Source organism: Tupaia chinensis, unplaced genomic scaffold (genome assembly GCF_000334495.1).
Source record: "Tupaia chinensis unplaced genomic scaffold, TupChi_1.0 Scaffold000563_1, whole genome shotgun sequence".
NCBI lineage: Eukaryota > Metazoa > Chordata > Mammalia > Scandentia > Tupaiidae > Tupaia > Tupaia belangeri.
The window spans coordinates 1656912-1676783 of NW_006160076.1; the positions used below are offsets into that span (position 1 = coordinate 1656912).

The following is a 19872-nucleotide window of genomic DNA, read 5'->3' on the forward strand; positions in this document are numbered from 1 at the left end:
ATTGTTTAAGTGTGACCTTATTTCCTTCTGTCCAAAGAAGGTGATTTTGCTTTGCTCTGCCTTTCCAAACAGAATAAAGAGGAGAGTATGGAGTTATAGCTAATCATACTTTTCTTATTTTTGTATACATCACAGTGACTTGTATTTAGTGTGTATCCAATAAATATGTTTTTTTCAAGAATTGGGCTCTAAAATGTTTTGAGTAATTTCCCTTTTCAGTGTTTCTGTTAAAGAAACAAGATACAATATTTTGCAATGGCGATTAGTCTTTTATTTCTTCCACAAGTCTTTGAATCATTACTAAAAATATTTGCTCAATATATACTGAATGTCGGCACTCTATGGCAGAAACGGCATGACTGGAAGGTATAGAAGCATGGAGAGCAATGGTGACAGTGTAGACAGAAGAGGGTGAGAAATGGGGGAGGGTGGGAGGGAGAGAATCGAGGGAAGAAGAAAGAAAAACATTTAAGAGACCCCAAATGGAAGTAAATATGTGGATTATAATGTCTATGACAATGTCTTTGACTGGACCTTTATGCAGTGGATTCATGATGGGAAAATTCATTTGATATGCTGTAATAATACACAGTGATTCAATGTATGAAAATAAATAATACATTGTCTCAAAAAATAATTGCTAAACTTATTAAAGGTAATTCTTGTTTGGGGGAAGCTAGATAATAATCATTGAATGAGAGACAGACATGGTAGCAATAGATTTCTTATAACTGTTACAGACTGATGATAATAGTTAAATCACTTAAAGCCACTAATTTTATTTTAATTCAAATAAGTAGCAAGGTGAATCACATGACGAGTATCTAAGAAACTCTTGGAGACACTGGAGTAGGCAAAGACTTCTTAAATAAGACCTCAAAAAGCACAGGCAATAATCTCTAAAATAGACAAGTGGGACTATGTCAGGCTAAAGAGCTTCTACACAGTGAAAGAAGCAATAATTAGAGTGAGGAGACAAACTTCGGAATGGGAAAATTTATTTGCCAACTATGTCACAGATAAGGAACTGATAACCAGAAATATAGAGGGAACTCAAGCAGATTACCCACAAAGAAATAAACAATCCAATTTAAAAATGGGTAAATAAACTGAATGAACAACTCTCCAAGCATATGAAAGAAAATGCCAGACAGTATACAAAGCAATAGTAAAAGGTCAGGACTCCTGGGGCCGAGCTAGAGAAAGTGCCTGGAATATATGTTATAGTAGAAAATGAAGAGTGAATGCAAAGCTGAATATGATGGGGATAGCAAGAATGGTGAGCCTGGTGGGATACAGAGTGTCTTTATCAGGCTTTTGAGTTTGGAATGAGAGTGATAGTACCTTCTGTGTACAAATGGCAACAGTGCAGAGAAATATGAAAGGATTTCAGACTCACTACTAGTATTTATTTGGGATCAGCAGATGGTGTAATAGTTACCTCACTGGGTTCCCACGTAGTTGACCGTGGTTTGAGTCCGGACCTGGTGACTTAAAACTCACTTCGGACTTGTGTGCATGCATGCCAAAGATCCTGAGAGGAGAATGGAGTAGAAGGGATTGCAACATGACCCTCTCCCCCCTGAGGGGAGGGGCACTATATCTTGCATTCTGTCTATGTCTCTCTGGTGAGCATGTGCACCCAATAGCAAAAATCTCTTTCTAACAAATAAATAAATAAGTAAAATAATTCTGGGATAGAGATGGATATAAAGAACAGATCTGAAGAAGAAAGACCAAAATAAAATAAAATCCTTCTACAGTACTCAGGAATATCACATATTGATAGGAGGAATACTCATTTGATGTGAATTAAAAGATGCTGGGAAGCTTCCTTAATCCAAAAACTCTGCCAGTATTCCACTATTAGTGATTCATTCTTTTGTGTTAAGCCTTTTAATCACTCTGCAATTATTTTTTAATAGACTTTGGTTTTAGAGCAGTTTTTGGATTACAGAAAAATTGTGCAGAAAATTCACTCTCATGGGACTTGGATAGTGGCTCAGAGATAAAACGTGATACTCTGTGAGACTCTCTGCATTTGCATCCAGACACATATTCCTGAGTACTCCAGATGTACCCTGCCATGATCTGGGGCTGGCTGTCACTGTGGGTCGATTGCAGTATCATGATCCTATTGAGGATGCGCGCGCTCTCTCTCTTTCTATGCCTCTCTTGCTCCTAGAAAGAAGTAAATAAGGGACCAGCAGTTAGTGTAATGGCTATGTCGCTGAACTCCCATGTAGTTGACCACAGTTAGAATCCCAGACCCGGTGATTTAAACTCACGCCAGGCATGTGTGCGTGCATGCCCAGGGTCCCGGAAGGAGAATAGAGGAGAAAGGATTGCGGCATGGCCATCCCCTCTAGGGGGTGATTTCTCGCTTTCTGTCTCTCTGTCTCTCTCTCTGTCTGTCTGTCTGGCAAGCGCATGCGCCCTATAGCAAAAACCTCCCCAAAAAAAAAAAAAAAAAGAAAGTAAATAAAAACCAAAGAAGATATACCCTATACATTCTTCCTCCACCTCTGGGCAATTTCCCTTAGTATTAGCATCTTAGAGTAGTGTGGTACATTTCCTATCATCGTGAACTCAGTTTGCTAAATTATTAGCGGAAGCCCATAATTAACGAGCGTTCATTTCTAACAATCTATGGACTATAAGATATACATGATGTCCTGTACCCACTACTGCATACATTATACAGAATAGTTTGGTGAAGAATGTCCTCATATCTTTTTTCTATTTTTAAAATTGGGCTATTTTCTAATTATTTTTTTATTATTTATTTATTTATTTATTTTTGCTATTTTCTAATTTTTGAGTTTTAGAAGTTCTTTATATATTTTGGCTACAAGCCTTTTATCAGATGTGTGTTTTACAAATATATTCTTCTGGGACCAGCAGTTAATGTAATGGTTATGTCACTGGACTCCCATGTAGTCGACCGCAGTTTGAGTCCCGTTCCCGGTGGCTTAAACTCACGCTGGGCACGTGTGCGTGCGTGCCCAAGATCCCAAGAAGAGAATGGAGGAGAAGGGATTGCAGCGTGGCCATCCTTCTGGGGGGTGTTTTCTCGCTTTCCATCTCTTTCTGGCGAGCACACACACCCTATAGCAAAAACCTCTCCAAAACAAACAAACAAACAAACAAACAAAAATATTTTCTTCCGCTCTATGGGTTGTCTTTTTATTATCTTGACAATGTCTTTTTCATATTAGAAATTTCTAAATCAAATTTTCTCTCACAGATCATGATTTATGTGGTATGTCTAAAAAGTTATCGTGAAACCCAAGGTCATGTAGATTTATTCTATATTATCTTCTAGAAGTTTCATAGTTTTGCACTTTACATTTACATCTGTGATACATTTTGAGTTCACTTTTGTGGAAGGTTTAAGATCTGTATCTGAGTTGAAGTTTTTGTATGTGAATGACCAGTTGTTCCAGCAACATTCATTGAAAGGACTATCGTTTCTCCATTAACTTGCCTTTGATTTTTGTCACATATTAACTAACAATATTTATGTGGATTGCCATTTTCTAGCATGGTCAAGGTGGCTGAATTCCACATGGCTGACTGTGTGGTTCAAGTCCCAGACACATCAGCTTGGAAAACATGCTGAGCACGTGTGTGAGGGCCTAAACTCCTGAGCTGAGAATGGAGGGGATGGGTTGCAGCACAGTCATTCCCCCAGGGGGTGCTTTCTCACTCCACCTCCCACCCCTGTCTTTCTTCAGTTAGTGCATGTTCCCTCTAGCAAAAAGTAAATAAGGAGATTTTTAGCGAAAGATAACATGTTGAATGTTTATTGATATTTTGGTATGGAAACATCAATACCATTCAAAAATCTTTTATTGACAGCAGAGACTGGGTTGAGAGAATATTGGCTGCTGAGGTAGTAGAAATGGTTTGACATTGTAGAAATTGACAACTAATACCCAAGATATTAGTTGAGTCAGAGTTTTGCCTTGTTCTGAATGTGTGGAAGCGAAGGGGTCACATCCAGCCAAACCCGGGACTAGAAGTCATTCCCTACTCTTCCATCACTTTCTGACATGTAAATTATAAAATTATTCAGTATATACTAATTATTGCATTGTCATTAGTTTTCAATTACATTCTGTTCATATCAACTTTGATGTGGTAATTTACAGAACATGCCAAATTAATTACATTTTCTATGATTCTATCTAGCTTTCCTTTTCTTAAATTGAATTTTTCATGAGTAAGGGAGGTAGAGATAGCACCCTCAATGATGGACTGTTGCCAGAGTCCACCCCAAGCTTTCAGGCAGCCTCATATAATGGATATATGAGTGCCTCGAGTACCCAGGGGGATCTCTACATTTGAACCAGGAACCCTCCCATGTAGGATTGCCTTGCAGAGTGTCACATTTTACCACTGCCACTTACTGGGCCCCGGTATTCTTTAACCTTGAAAAGAGACAGTCAGGAAAAATTCCTGGCCAAAAGTCATCAAAAACGGGGACATTGAAGAAAAAAATAGTTCTTTTAATGACTTTGAGTTATCAGTCCATTTATGCAGGAAGTATAATTCTTTCATACTAGAGCATTGTGCCTGGAATATATAACAGGAGTATGTAGATACCCTTAAATATAATCTAATGGCTAGATTCAATTTTAAGTAAAAATTGAAAGCTTCTTTTCAGTCTGAAAATGATGAAGTATTTTGTTTCAAAAATCTGTGAAAGAATAATTTGCTAAAAATGTAACATTATGACTCATATGAATATAAAATGAACATATGTCAAAAATTATATTTAACTCATTAATTAAATGAGAGAACTGTGAAAGCTATTACAACTGATTCAAGAGAGAATCCAAAGAACAAACACATTTATTAATCAGGAATATTGAAATGAATTTGCAAGTGACTGCAAAACTGACTTCCCATTTGGAGGAAGGGAAGTTAATTGAACCTTCTTTAGAAACAATTCATTTCACAGTGATAGACCAAAATTGTCCGTAGACCGTTATTTTGCCTTGTTAATCAGTTACCTACAATTGATCAGAGTTGTAAAATAACTCAAAGGCAATGAAAGGCTGACAGCAGATAATCTGGAAAACTATGTCCAGTATCCATTATGCTTATTCCAAATTTCCTTAGAAAATGTCCCATGCTTCTATTTTTCTTTAGATAATAGGGTACATGTGTCACTTTAAACATGATTGCGGTCCATGGACATAGGAGAAGTTTAGAGATTCTGAATCTGGTCCAGATAATGCAGTGCTCCCTCACTAGGTACTGCAGATAAAGCAACAAAGATGAAACAGGGATAGATTTGTGAAATATAGTCATAACTATGTTACATTAAAACACAGTTATTTAGAAAAAAAAATCTTTGGTTCACTTGGCTGATTTTATTTTCTATTTTGTGGAAACATGTCTTCTTTATTTTTCCCTCATTATTGAATGGATAGTCTTGTAGCTTTTTTTTTTTTTTAAATATACTGAGTTGTCTATGACATTCTTTATTGTGAGGTACAGTTCTAAAGGAAAATGTATTGACTAAAAATCAGGTAACAAACAATCTCATAAGTTAAAAAAAGTAATCTTAACATAGCCAATGAAAGAATAATTTGTGGGAAGAAAGGAATCAAAGAGAAAAAGAAAGAAGTAAAACATTTAAGGAACAAAGTAATGGAAAATTATCTATTGATTATAACATGTATGATAATATCATTAACTGGATTAATATGCAGTGTATTCATGTTGGGAAATTTTATTTATTTATTTATTTTTATTAATTAATTTATTTATTTGCATTCATTCACTGTACATCATTACAGCATACAAAATGAGATTTTCCATCCAGAGTACACTGTATATTGTCTCAATCAAGCACATCAACAAACATGTTATTGTCAGCAAATGATCTTCCATTTCTTGTTTTCTGTGTGTTTGATAGTCTTGTAGCTTATGATTGCATTTTTTTTTTCAGGTTGTAGATCTGACTTAGATGATATGTGTAGTAAGAGCTCTCTCTACTTTGATGAGGTTGATATTTTCTGTTATTAGTATATTAGCTAATACTGCTATCTCCTCTGGATTATTTCTTTATGCAGATCTAGATATTTTGAACAGGTATCACAAAAGAACAGTGAAATGTTACCAGTAATTGTGCATAAAGTTGCCTCTTTTAATTTCCCAGAGTGCCAGAGATTATTGCCAGCCAGGAGGAAGTTGTGATGAAGGATACAAGAGATGGGCAGATCATATTCTAGAGGGAACCTGCCATCAGGAACATCCAAAAACAGATTTGAGAGGGTTCTGTTTATATTTATTTTCCTAAGGATTATTTTGAATTAAAGTCACTTGAAAAAAACAAAAAAAGACCAATGGGTCAAGAAGAGCGATATGACCTTTCCCTTTTCCTTCTGAAAGCAGAAAATTAAATTTTCTGCGTGGAATATGCCTTTTCTTTTCCAGAAAGAAAGTCTGGTATCATCAATTATAGGAAGTTGAGACGGAGAATTCCATGCAGAGAGACCTTGTTAAAATAATCCTTGGGACCAGCAGGTGGTGCCGTGGTTAAGGCACTGGACTCCCCCATGTTCAACTGCAGTTTGAGACCCAGACTTAGAGACTTGAAACTCAACACTGGGCGCATGTGCATCTCTAGAGGAGAGTGGATTGTGACATGGCTGTCCTTCCTGGGGGGTGATTTCTCACTTTCTCTCTCTCTGTCTCTATGGAAGGACTCACACTCTATACCAAAAATCTCTCTCTCAAAAAAAAAAAAAAAATCTTATCTTCCTTTAACCTCCTGATCTTACGCAGTTTACTTTTCCACAATTGCCTCTCTTTTGCCACTTTTTTGAGTCATTTTCTTATGAAGGCTTGAGTGTCACGCAAAACCTCTATTGAAAAAACTCCTATGCTTTGCTTTTTTTTTTTTTTTTTGGAGAGATTTTCACTTGATTGTCAACATATGGGTGAGAAATAAGGCACCTATAAACCAAAAGATGGTAATGGGAATGGGGAAGTACATTTAAAAAATATTGGTAAGACTTGAGATCTGCTGTGATGTGAGAATGACAGTTGGAGAGAGGAATATTTCCCCAGATGCTTTTCTGATTTAGGATACTATGTAGGTAGTGTGATTTTTTTTTTTTTGGAGAGTTTTTTGCTATAGGGCGTGGGCGCTCGCCAGACAGACAGAGGGAGACAGAGAGATAGAAAGCGAGAAATCACCCCCCAGGGGGGATGGTCACGCCGCAATCCCTTCCCCTCCATTCTCTTTTTAGGATCTTGGACACGCATGCACACACGCCCGGTGTGAGTTTTAAGCCACTGGGTCCGGGAAGTGAACCGCGGTCGACTACGTGGGAGTCCAGCGACATAGCCATTACGCTAACTGCCTATGCTTTTGTCCCAAGTCTTATGTCAGTTTAACCGAGACCCAGCTGAAAACACCTAAGAGAGCAGAGATAAAATTTACTATCCCTAAAGTTGTATTTTCCCAATAATAGTGAAATCTTCCTTTGAGATTTGCTCACCCTTTGGGTTGGTAGAACCACGAAGGCTACTTTGGTTTAGAGAGATGAATCCTGCCTTCCTATTTGAGCAGAGCACTGACAGGGAGGCCAGGTCTGCAGGTGCTTGCCGTTGCGGGAAATGCTCCACCAGGCTGGGTGTCTCACAGACCCACAGGCCCTGTGCTGGGGCTGAGCCACAGGCTATGGTTCCTTGTACTGTGTGAAGTTCCTCGCTGGGATCTGTGGTGGCCTCTCTGCCCGTCTATCGATAGAGGATAATGGGATTTTAAGAGGTCGAGGAGCCAGCTGGTGGCGCAGAGCTGGAGCACATGCTGGACGAGGCTGACACACATGGGCCGGTTCTGGTTCTGGTTCATAGACCCTCTTACACATGCTGGGCATCGGTAGATCTGCGCTCCCGGGCTGACTGAGGCTGTGGAGGTGGGTCATGGCATCTGGACCCTGTTGAGGGTGCCATCTGTCTTTCTCTTCTGTCACTCTTGCTCGTGGAGAAAATAAACAAACTAAAAAAAAAAAAAAAACAAACAAAAAAAAACCGAGGGGAGGGATTGGAATGGGGATTTTCCCTCCAGAAGTATATGAATTTTCATGCTACCTCCCAGAATTCTAAGGGAAGAGGGAAACTTTTCTAAGAAGCAGAGAGTGAAAAGTTCTAGTAATACCCATTACTTCATTTTTTTGTTTGTTTTTATATTAAAAGGGATGACTTAGAATCTCCTCCTTTTGCAGCTGACAGGTGGTATAGTGGTTAAGGTGCCAGACTTCCACATGGCTAACCTTGGTTCACGTCTCCTCCTTTAGCCAAAAAAGATGCAAAGGTTATTTTATAAAATGTCACTTCATTTCATAACAAAGAATAACCATACTTACCAAGACATCCCCAACAAGTCATTTATTTAGTTTAATATTTTTAATTTATGAAAATAATATATGCATATTGTAGAGTATTTGAAAAAGACCATGTGTTTTCAAAGTGGAGAAAAGCCAGGTGACAGTCATGAGTCTGATTTCCAAATTACTACGAGGACATCATGTCTCACTTTTCTGTTTGAACCAAGCACAAAGTAGAAGAAACATCCAGTATCTTAAAATGTTGGAAAGAAACCCTGTTCTAGTCTGCAATAATAGCTCTCCTGATGGTAAGAGAATACGGGAGCAGAAACTCAGGAAACACCTGGCTAAGGTGATCATCAAGCCAAAGAGGAAAATCATGATGCTTACATATAATAGAATTGTAAAACTCCAGGTGGTAAAAGCTTTGACTGTGGCTGGCATCCTCATAAATTTCAACCTCTAAATGATTCTCATGAGAAGCATTTGGTGAACAAGCAGAATTATGACCCACTTGCCTTATGCATTTCTCCCTTGGAAAAAGGACTTGATGATTCCAGTTAAATATCACTGGGCAAGCAGAATTCAACAAGAGAAAGGTATATCTACTTTAATAATTAGTGGTGTGGACAATTCACATGTGAACCTAAAATGTGTGTGTCTGAGAGTGTAGCTAAAGGGAATGAATAGGCCATTGGTGCAAACATATGTAACTACTCATCACTAGGTTCCACAAGATAGGCCACTATGAAATTGATAATTACAGACATGGTAATGTCAATTTATAATTAAAGGCAAGGAGAGTAGCATTGAAAACAATAACCAGTTTAAGATAACTAATAATACATGATGAAAAGTATATTTTCCTAAGTGGGAATTTCAACTAGATGTGTCTTGTTTTGTTTATTTTATTTCCCCTGCTAAAATGTAAGGTCCATGAGCACAGGGAGTTTTATGTATTCCCAATACCTAGATCTTTTGCCTTATGGAAAATAAGACAAAACAAAAAAGAAAATTTCTCAGATGCACTGCACTAGAATCTGCATTTTCCCCAGGTAATGCACATGCACATTCAAGCTGGAAAAGTTGCTGCAATACTGCAGTCACTGCCTTAATAACAGTCAGCTCTGATTCCCGAGCACTACCCCCAGCCAGCTTGAAACAGAGGCAAGTATTATCACCCAAGATCCAAGAAGGTGAAGAGTTTTGAAGAGTTTAGTTGGTCAGTCAATAAATATTTAGTGCTAGATTTCCCCTGGTGATCAACCACAGTTTGAGTCCTGGAACCGGCAGCTTGAAATTCACACTGTGTGTGTGTGTGTGTGTGTGTGTGTGTGTGCGCGTGCGTGTGTGCGCACGCATGCGCATGCCCAAAATCCCAAAAGGAAAATGGAAGAGAAGGAATTGCAGTATGGACATCCCCCTGGGAAGTGATTTCTTGCTTTCTCTGTCTCTCTCTGGGGAGCACACATGCCCTACAGCCAAAATCTCTCTCTGTCTCTCTCTCCAAGGTGCCCATCACTGTAAGTGCTGTGCATTTAGTCCTCAGTATATCTATCTCCCTGTTATACAAAGTCCTCATCATTAATCTTACACAGTGTTAAAGCTCAGAAGCTCCTTCAAGGTGACATTGTCCAACCTCTTTATTTTGTCTATAAGCAAACTAAGGTTCCGTACAGCCCAGAACACACAGAACAGAACTATAACCCAGGCGTTCAGCCTTGCACTTTCTGTACATCACACTTTATTCTTTCTCCATACAGAAAACCCAAGAGAGTAGTCATTAGCTTGACCCCTATGCATATGAAGCAGACATCTGAAGTGGAAAGAGATTTCTAGAAGACTGAAGCAGAAGTGACATGTTTCACTTGGGAGTGACCTTCTTACTTGCACTTCTATCATGGATGAGGCAGCATCAGAAGCTAGAGTTGAAGTGCAGGTCAGACTTTTGACAGGAGGAGATGGGTGGCTGGGAGGGTGTTCCAGACACCAAGGTTTTCTCAGAGATGAGGCAATGGAGATGACGTGTAATGACTGCTAACTGTTCAGTTTGGCGGGAGATGAAGACATTAGAATGGGCTGTGTGGGTCAGATCATATCTTGATGAGTTTTAACTCTAAGCATAGGATAGGAAATGGCTGAATTTGTAAATAATTTCTAACGGCCTCTCAAATTAGTGTGTGTGGGTTTTTTTTTTCTTCCCAAAGCCAAACATGGTTTTACTTCTGTGATTCATAACTTGACAGGGAGAATTGCTTTTTCCTTCCATGTGTCATTGGTTTCTACCTTTTGAATATTCTTCCACAGATCCACTTGTAATGCACTTAGTCATGTTGCCTACTACCCAAAAGAAATTCTGAGACCCTAAATAGAGGAAAAGGCAACTGCTTAGCTTGGCATTTGGTGACCCCTGACTCTTTACTTTCCAGTTTTGTTGTCTCTGACCTGCTCTGGATCTTTCTGCCTCAAAAAAATTGAAAAATTCACTGCTCTACAGTGAATAAAGTACATTTATTTCTCATGGCCAGAACCTCAACTGGAAGTCACTTCCCCATGAGTCTCATCTGCCTTCTGTATTCATTCTGTGTTTCATTCCTCAAGAATTCCCCTGACTCAGCTCGCATAACCATCAGCTACTCTTCTCTTCCCAAAATCCTTTGCAGTTTTCTCTACCACTCGTTCAGTGACTTGTTCTTTGTTTCATTCAGCTGAAATGAATGCTCAATGCTGGATGCTTACTATGTGTTAGGTCATACGAAAATAAATATCTCAGCACCAGCCCTGAAAGTGCTGGCAATCTATTTAGGTTGTCAGGAAAGTCACGACATATTTTTCTATGCAAAATGCATCATGACTTTTCCGATGACCCAATTGTTAGGGGGATAGACAGTCATGGTTATAATTAGAAGGTGAGAGATGCAACACAGAACACTAAAACCGAGTAACTCTAAAGCACATAGCACAAACGGAGGAAAGAGAGGAAAGGGAAGGAGAAGGAAAGAAAGGGAGAGAGAGAGAGACTAGGTGGGGGTTTTTTGGTAGCAGTGATTTCTCAGTTTATCTTTGAAGGGGTAGAGATAATAACACCATGGTGATGGGTAGGGGAAGGATCACCAGTGAGAGAGTGGGTAATTTGGAGAAGTACAACAGCAAATGTGGCAGATACTCATTACTGCTGATGGGAATGTGTGATTTGCTCCCTCCTTTTATGAACCATTGTTCTTTAGTCTCATTGAGAGGCAGGGGCAGATGCATCATCTGGGACTTCCTGTCAGTAATCAGTTCTAGTTACACTACAGTGACAGTTTGAAAAATATTTTGAAAATCAGTATATATCAAAATTCTTCCATAACGATATTTTTCAATGAAGAACTTGTGTATTTTCTTCACTAAGCTACAGGTGACTGAGGTGATGAATTATTGCAGGCTTTTTACTCTTCTGCAATCAGTAACTGAGACTATTTTATTAAAACCATGTTCTTTCAGAAGTATGTATTGAGTACTGTCTCAGACTCCTCTTACGTACCACTTCAGGTGCTCTCTTTCAATCTTTCTGGGTGTGCTCTTACCAGCTTTTTCCGAGTATGCCAGCTCACACTGAACTGCTTGCTGCTTTGTGTTGACCACAAAAGGTGAGACTTTGGGTCTACTTGGTCACATAACAGAAAAGTTCCAGAGCAGAAATGGCTACAGGCATGGCTCAAATCCGGTTCCTGTAAAGGATAATCAGGATATGAGTCTTCTCTTTCTTGTCTGCTTTCCAGTGTGTTTTGGTTTCATTTTTAGAGAGGGTCTCTCAACTCTTTTTCTCCTGAACAGTGCATTACCTCTGGACCATGGAGCCAGTCCCCAGAACGTATTTTAAGGCTCATTTTTTGTTTCAATTATGAGCATTTCCTTCTAGATGTTCATCCCAAATTTCAATTCCCTTTCCCTTAATAATCAAATTCTTTTCTAATACCCAAACTTAAACAACTGTTCTCCATCCTTCCTTACAGAGATATGATCAACACATCAGAATAGCTGATCGTTATAGCATGTTTTAAAAAGACTGAGGACCCAAAGTTAAGTCCCAAAACTAAACATAATTTTTACATATTTTCAGCGCTTGAGGGCTTTGATTCACAATTTTTATGCTAATAGCATCACTGTGTATCTTTTTCATTAAACATGGGAAATTGACAAAGAAGCAACTGTTTTCATTACCCAAGGTTTTGAAACTATGTGAGAGAAAAACAGTTCTTTTTGTCTTACTGGTCATTTTAAAGCATTCTCCATTGAAGAGTGGATTGTATCATTTTTGGTATTTCTGAATGATCTTCTGAGCCTGCATACCTATTTCTATCTCAAAATGTTTTAAAAGCTTAACTCTACTTGTTCCATCCCAGCTGCTCCATCTTTCTCTCCTCAAACAAGAATCTTTTCCACATTCTCCACATGGTTACCATGTGGAGCTTCATGTGAGTGCCTTATTTCCCAGGGATTTGATCAGCTCAAGTCACGTGGATAGAGTCCATTAGACACGATGAGGAAGAACACCACAGAAATGCTGCTTGACTTCACTGTGCTGCTCTTGGTGGAAGCAGGCTCTGGCGAAGGCTCCAAATAATGGCTAATACCATCTCATCATGCCCTTATGGAAGCAGGCAAAAAGTCATGAGATGGGAGAGATTATGCAATCAGGCTTCCTAACTCTGTTCTTGAGAAAACAAGGCATCAATATATTTGAGTGATCTCTCTCTATATAAATAGGCAGTGTTAACTTTCTTCTTTCTGGCTGTGGGCTGGCTGGGTTTTGATGCCAGTTTTAAATTCTGACTTCTGTCAAAATGAAATCAACTACTTGCTAATAGAAATGTTTCCACCTCTCAGAAAATAGCAGGAAGCTCTACTTAAAAAGACAAGAACACAGAAAGGCTAAATCGTGGTTGCTACCTTAAAGTAGAAGTTGGCATTTAGAATAGTAAATTTTGGCAAGAGTTTGGCTGGTTTCTTTCCTGCCCAGAATGGTTATTTTCTGTGCCTATTTTATTCTGAGCCACTTTTTCAAGCAGAGCGCCCACTGGCTTTGCCCCACCAAAAGGCAGAGGTCCTCGTTTTTCAGTTTCTTGAACTGAGCTGGAGCTTGTAGTTGGGTACCAGGAGATACATTTTTTTTCACTTTGTTTCCCATTTGTGGAAGTACAAAAATGAAATTCAAATAAAAGTTAAAGTCTCAGCTGATTTTTTTCTTTTCTGTTTTTTGTTTTGTTATGTTTTTGTTGTAGGGCAAACATACTTGCCAGAGAGAGAGAGAGAGAGAGAGAGAGAGAGAGAGGGAAGGTGAGAAATCAAATACTGGGGAGATGGCCACAACACAGTCCCTTCTTCATTCTCCCCTTGAGATTGTGGAGGCACATGCACACATGCCTGGCATACTTTTCAGGCTGCCAGGTCAGGACTTACAGCATGCAATTGGCCACATGAGATCAGCTGCCTTAACCTCCACACCACCTGCTGGTCTCCCCAAATGGATTCTAGTAACTGAATTCAGTACAGCACTAGGAGCCTCACTCAAGCCCCAACTGATGTGACATCTTCTAATCTAGCATTATCACTAGAAATCTGGGAATCATGTGGGAATGGATCCTACAGGTGCAAGATCAGGGTGGAAGAAATGCAGTTTGGGAGGAATTTGTTGATAAGGGTTTACCAAGCCAAACTTGGATTCTCTATCTTAGCTCAAATGGTTGTGAGGAGCTCTAACAGCTTTATTGACTGGTCGGCAGAAGCTTTCACTCAAAGAACGGCTTACACAAAATGAGATTGAGATGCAAGAACTTTTATGAAACACTGTAGAAGAAGATACTCAAAGGCTCACTGCTTAATGCAAGAGGAGATTGACTGTAGAAGACTTGCTTGCTCATGCCCTTATGTATACCCATTCCCACTAGAAAGGTCCCAAGGTTACTTCCTTTATTAAGGCTGTAAGAAATGCATTTATGAAGTGAGCCTCAGCATCCTTGCAAAGCTCTGTGATGGCTGTTCTCTACAGTCCATAAATTAATGAGCTACTGCTGGTGGAAACTGCTGCCAATAACTGGATTCTACAAGAATGATGGAATCCAAGAATATTAGGGGCCAAGTGGTGAATTTAATTGGCAACATCAAAGTGGGCATGGTTCTCATACTGGACAGTAGAGCTGATCTGCAAAAATCTTCAGTGTTGGCTATTGATCCTGATATCCTTAGAATTGAAGCAGAAAGGCATGTACTCAAGTCTTACTTGATTTGAAAAGCAGAAAATATATAAGTCTGGTAAACAGAATTCTGACCTAAATCACTATGATAGTCACATTCTCTTAAACAATTCCCAGAACTTGATCTTCTTGGGAACCAGCAGTTAGCATAATGGCTATGTCGCTGGACTCCCACGTAGTCGACCGCGGTTCGCGTCTTGGACCCGGTGGCTTAAAACTCACGCAAGGCATGTGTGCGTGCATGCCCAAGATCCTGAGAGGAGAATGGAGGAGAAGGGATTGCAGCGTGACCATCCCCCATGGGGGGTGATTTCTCGCTTTCTGTCTCTATGTCTCTCTGTCTGTCTGGAGAGCACACACTTCCTATAGTGAAAATCTTTCCAAAAAAAAAAAAAAAAGAAAAAAGAACTTGATCTTCTTGGCAGATACAGAGTCCCTGGAACCAAGGATCCTCTTAACTGGAGGATCCTTAAACACTGAATTTCCTTGAGGGAAAATCTTGCTAAACAGACAAGATTTATACTATAATATTCCTCATAGCTTTTTCAAAAGGGACTAGTGGTCATGTCTGAGGGTGACTGTGCATTGGAGAAAGGAAAATATCAGGCTTTGTGACTCTGGCTCTGAATTGACATTAATTACTGGAGAAAATAAATGCAACTGTAGTCAGAAAAGGGTTAAATGTGTCAAGTGGTAAATGAACTTTTGCCTGTGCCAATTTAGCTATGGGTCCAGTGAGTTCTGAATCCACTCTGTGACTAATTCCCCATGTCTTGATTGCGTTTTTGGAATAGATATATTCAGCAAACAGCAGAAAGCCCCAATTGGTTTTGTGTCCTGTGAAGTGAGAAGTGTTATGGCAGGAGAGGCTAAACAGATGCCACTAAAATTATCTTCAGCTACCAGATTAGTAAACCAACAGTAATGCTGCCTTCTTAGAAGGATTCTTAGAAGCATTTCAGGGATTAGTGCCACCATCAAGGAGGTCAAAGATTCAGGCAGACCAACACGCCATTTGCTATTCGGTTTGTGAAGAAGACAGATAGATCTTGGAGAATGATGAGTGATTATTGCGAATCTAATCAGATGATCAGATGATGAATTAAATTATGGTTGATATTCCAGATGTTGCTTCATTGCAGGAGAAAATCAATATATTCCCTGAGAACCTAGTATGCTGCTATTGATCTGGTGAAGGCTTCTCCTTTCATACCTATTAGTAACAAGTATTGGAGCAGTTCACTTTCAAAGATCAATACTGATTTATCTTCGAGCTGGATCAATTCTCTAACCCTAAATCAAAATTTGGTCCCTAGACCAGTCAGATGATGTGGTGGTTAAGGTGGCTAGCTCTCACATGGCCAAATGTCTAATTCAAGTTCTGGACCTGGCATCTTGGAAAACACATTGGTTATGTGTGTGCATGCCCAAAGTCCTGAGAGAAGAATGAAGGGCTTGTAGCATGGTTATCTCCCCTGGGGAGCACATTCTCATTTTCTTTTTATCTCTCTCCAGCAAGTGCACGCACCTTGTAGCAAATAAAAAGGAATTCATTAATAAAAACTTGGTCCCTAGGGGCCTTGATCATTGCTCTCTTCAGAGAACATCATGCTAGTCCGTTACAATAATAGTGTTACACTGCTAGGACCTGGTGTAAACATCTTGGTAGTATACAAGTAGTAGTAGTAACTGCTGTAAACACCTTGGAAAAGAATATAGGGAACAGAAGGTGGGATAAAGCCCACCAAGATTCAAGGGTGCTGCAGGACCTGGCCAATCTGACGGTGCTTGGATGCCTGTAGCAGACAGAGATGCTGTATGGGGCTTTTGCAGACCTTTAAGTTTTCAAGCAGAGATAAAACATCCTCTACAGATTTTCTCTTGATAAATATGTCTTGATTTACCTCTGGGCACTAGTAGAGACTGAATACCTGAACACACATCACCAAATTTCTGTAAGACCTGACTTACTTATTGTGAACTAAATGTATGATGACCCACCAAGCCATAAAGTTTGACAGGAGCAGCAGCACTTCATCATCAGATAAGCATTATCACATATAAGACTAGTCTCAAGAAGGCTTCAGGGGACAATTAACCTGTAGGAACAACCAACCCAAATGCCCATGGACTGTATCCCTGCTATAGAACCTTTTCTCTCTCAACCTTCACCTGTAAGAGTTTCCTATGATCCAAACAGGAAGAAAAAAAAGAAAAAAACCCAAATATCTATATCTGACTTGCAGATGATTCTGCATGACGCTCTGGCTATACTCAAAATGATGTCTTTACCCTACAGATCCTCATGAGATGATCCTGAAGGATGGCATTAGAAAATTGTCCCAGTAGATAGAATGTGGAGCAGTGTACTTGGTTCTTCATTTTGGTTACAAAGAGAGACAACCAGAGGTTCAGTTCTATATTGTTCATGTTGATGGCTAATTTGGAGTGCCTGGGAATTGGAAGTAATAGGATTGAAAGATGGTGACAAGAGGTCTAGGGAAGTATTGGATTGACCTCTGTAAGTGGGCAGATTGTGAAGCTATTTATAACGTTAATCTAGTCTCAATTAAACTGTCTTGATCTTTCCTGGTTCTATTTTTAGAAATATATAGCAAAGGCATTGCCTTGTTTTTTCCTTTACTGTCTTACTAGCCTGGCCTCAACTTTTCACCTAAGGAAATTGTAATTTTCTTCTCATTTTTCTCTCTGGTTCTGTTTAAGATTCAAACCTGGGGCCTGCTCCTTAGTGCAGCAATTAAGCTCTGTGGGTAAGGAGCTGGAGACCACATGGCCTAGTATGGTTTGAATCTGCCCCTGGTGGCTTGAAAAATCTGCCAGGTGTATATGTACGCATATCCCAAATCCCAACGAAATGGAGGAAAAAGGATTGCAGTAAGACCATGCCTCCATAGGAGGTGCTTTCTTTCTCTGTCTCTCTCTCTGTCTCTTTCTCTTATGTGTATCTGCAACTTCTGGCAATTAAAAAAAGTTCACTTGCTTTTTATACTCATCTTCTTTCTCCTCTATTTTGAAAATGGTAATTTCTTGGAGTTATCAAGCATATGCGTGTGAAATAGCTGCATTTGGATTTCTTTTACTCCTTCAAATCAAATATTTGGTATACACACTATACCTTTAAGAATTTTTTCTTTGTTTATCTTTAAAATAAAATCTACTTTTCTTGACCACAAGAAGTTTACAATCACATCGAGATAATTAATTAGAACGAAATCGAAATAGCATAGTAGAGATAATTCTAGATTTTAAAAATTCACAGTTCAAAGAAAAGTAAGGTGGAACAGAGTTTAACCTTAGCATAAGAATACAAATGTTCCAAATAACAGCCACAATAATTACAAAACCGCTACTTTGATTATTTCCTGACCATGAAAATGTCAAGCCATTTTGTAGTTACAGTCTAGGTTGACAAGCAATTTTTTTTAAAAAAGAATTTGCTCAAGTGCTGTTCTTTCCACTTACACCCATCTTCTAAGGCTTGAATGGACCTGAAATAAACCTTACGATGAGTGGGATCTCTCCAAGCTCCCTAGAGAAGCAAAGCCACCACTCTGCTCTAAACTGCCAGAATGAGCCTCTGCCAAATCCAGGAGTAGGTCTCTGTACACACAAGAACATATATTTTCTCACCCACTTTCAGGTTCTAGAGAAACCTATCTTGATCTCTAATGAGTTCGTTACTTTCTAAACAGCCTGGATTCTTTGACCTTAGTTACTAGGAAAAGGTGTAACTAACACTTTAACACTAAAGCATAGGAGACCACACTCATCGGTGCCTAACCCTGAGGACCAGCTGTAGGAGACACTCAAAAGTGCTGTGGTCCCCAGGAGGTTTTTTGCTCTCCAAATGCTATTTCGTGTGTATAGGTGTAAGTTATCTTGGCCTCAATGTCCTATGTCGGTACCTAGTGACCTAATCACTCAGAAGTAATGCTCTTTCTGGGTTCTTAATCAAACACAGCGAAAGGAAGTAGAATGCCTCTCATAGTAAAGCTTTAGTGTCATTGGCTTGGTAGCTCCTGATAAACAATGTTATATGGTTGAGTTTGGGCTTTGTTAGAAAGAGGCCTTGGGAGCCAGCAGATGGCGTAGTGGTTACATCGCTGGACTCCCATATGATCGATTGCAATTTGAGTCCCAGACCCGGAGGCTTGGAAATCATGCTGGGTTTGTGTGTGTGTGTGTGTGTGTGTGCCCAAAATCCCAGGAGGAGAATGGAGGAGAAGGGATTACGGAGTGGCTATCCCCCCTGGGGCATGATTTCTCACTTTCCCTCTCATTGTCTCTGTCTCTCTATCTCTGACAAACAGACTCACCCTATGGCAAAAACCTCTAAAAATAAGTAGAAAGAGGCCTCCTACTTCCTCCTTTCCTTCACGCTAGGCCTTGATCCTCACCTGTAGAGGGAGCTGTTTCTGCAGAGCACAGTTTCCCCAGTCAACTACAGAGAGAATCAATACTGAATAACCTGGTATCTGATAGAACAGAGAGGGACAGCTGAGAGACTGGCATACTTTTGGCGTTTTTAAATGCTGTTCCTCATCCTTACTCTGGACAGCAGGATAAATATATGTCAGATTATTCTGTCTTTGCAGATAGGTTTGTTTTTACCCTAGTGAGAAAGAATGGGTAAAGAGACAGTGAGAAGACCAGGAAGCACTCACCCCAATACTGCTGCTCCTTCTTGTGTAGAAATATGAAAAAGAAGGTACATGTTCTCCTAACACATACCAACTGGGTTGAGGACATTGCTCTTGTCTTTTGCAAAAGCATTCTTTCTGGGCATTGCTGTGGTCAACATGAGATATATTTTTTTTAAAAAATTGTTTTATACTTTAAAGTCCAATTTTAGCTGTTAAATTCCTTTGCAAGTAAGAAATGGATTAACCCTTTTTAGCTTATTATATAGCAGGATGGGGCGGTTCTCTTGCATGGTTCCCTTGAGCCTGGAGGCTTAGAAATGGAAAATCTGATTTACACAGAAACAAATTCAGTCCTCAAGGTCAAACAGCATACTGATGAGCTAGAATGTCTTTATTTATTGAATCTGCTTACTTTGCCTCACTTCAAACAGCGTTGTCCATATGCCTTTCTCAGAGAAAGCTGTGGGGTATTGCATAAAATTGCTGACTCATCACCATGGTATGAATGGATTTACAATATTCAAAAGACAGCTCTTTTATCAACAAAGATTTCTTGATCAATTTCTTACCATATTTGATAAGACACTGGGGTAAGTCCTGGGGACCTAATTGTAAGCA

General features: G+C 39.4%; 1 pseudogene; it reads left to right on the forward strand.

The window, feature by feature from the left end:
• LOC102476538 (ATP-dependent RNA helicase DDX24 pseudogene) overlaps positions 1–6245 on the forward strand; it is an 8819-nt pseudogene extending 2574 nt beyond the window's left edge.
• The last annotated feature ends 13627 nt before the right edge of the window (positions 6246–19872 follow it).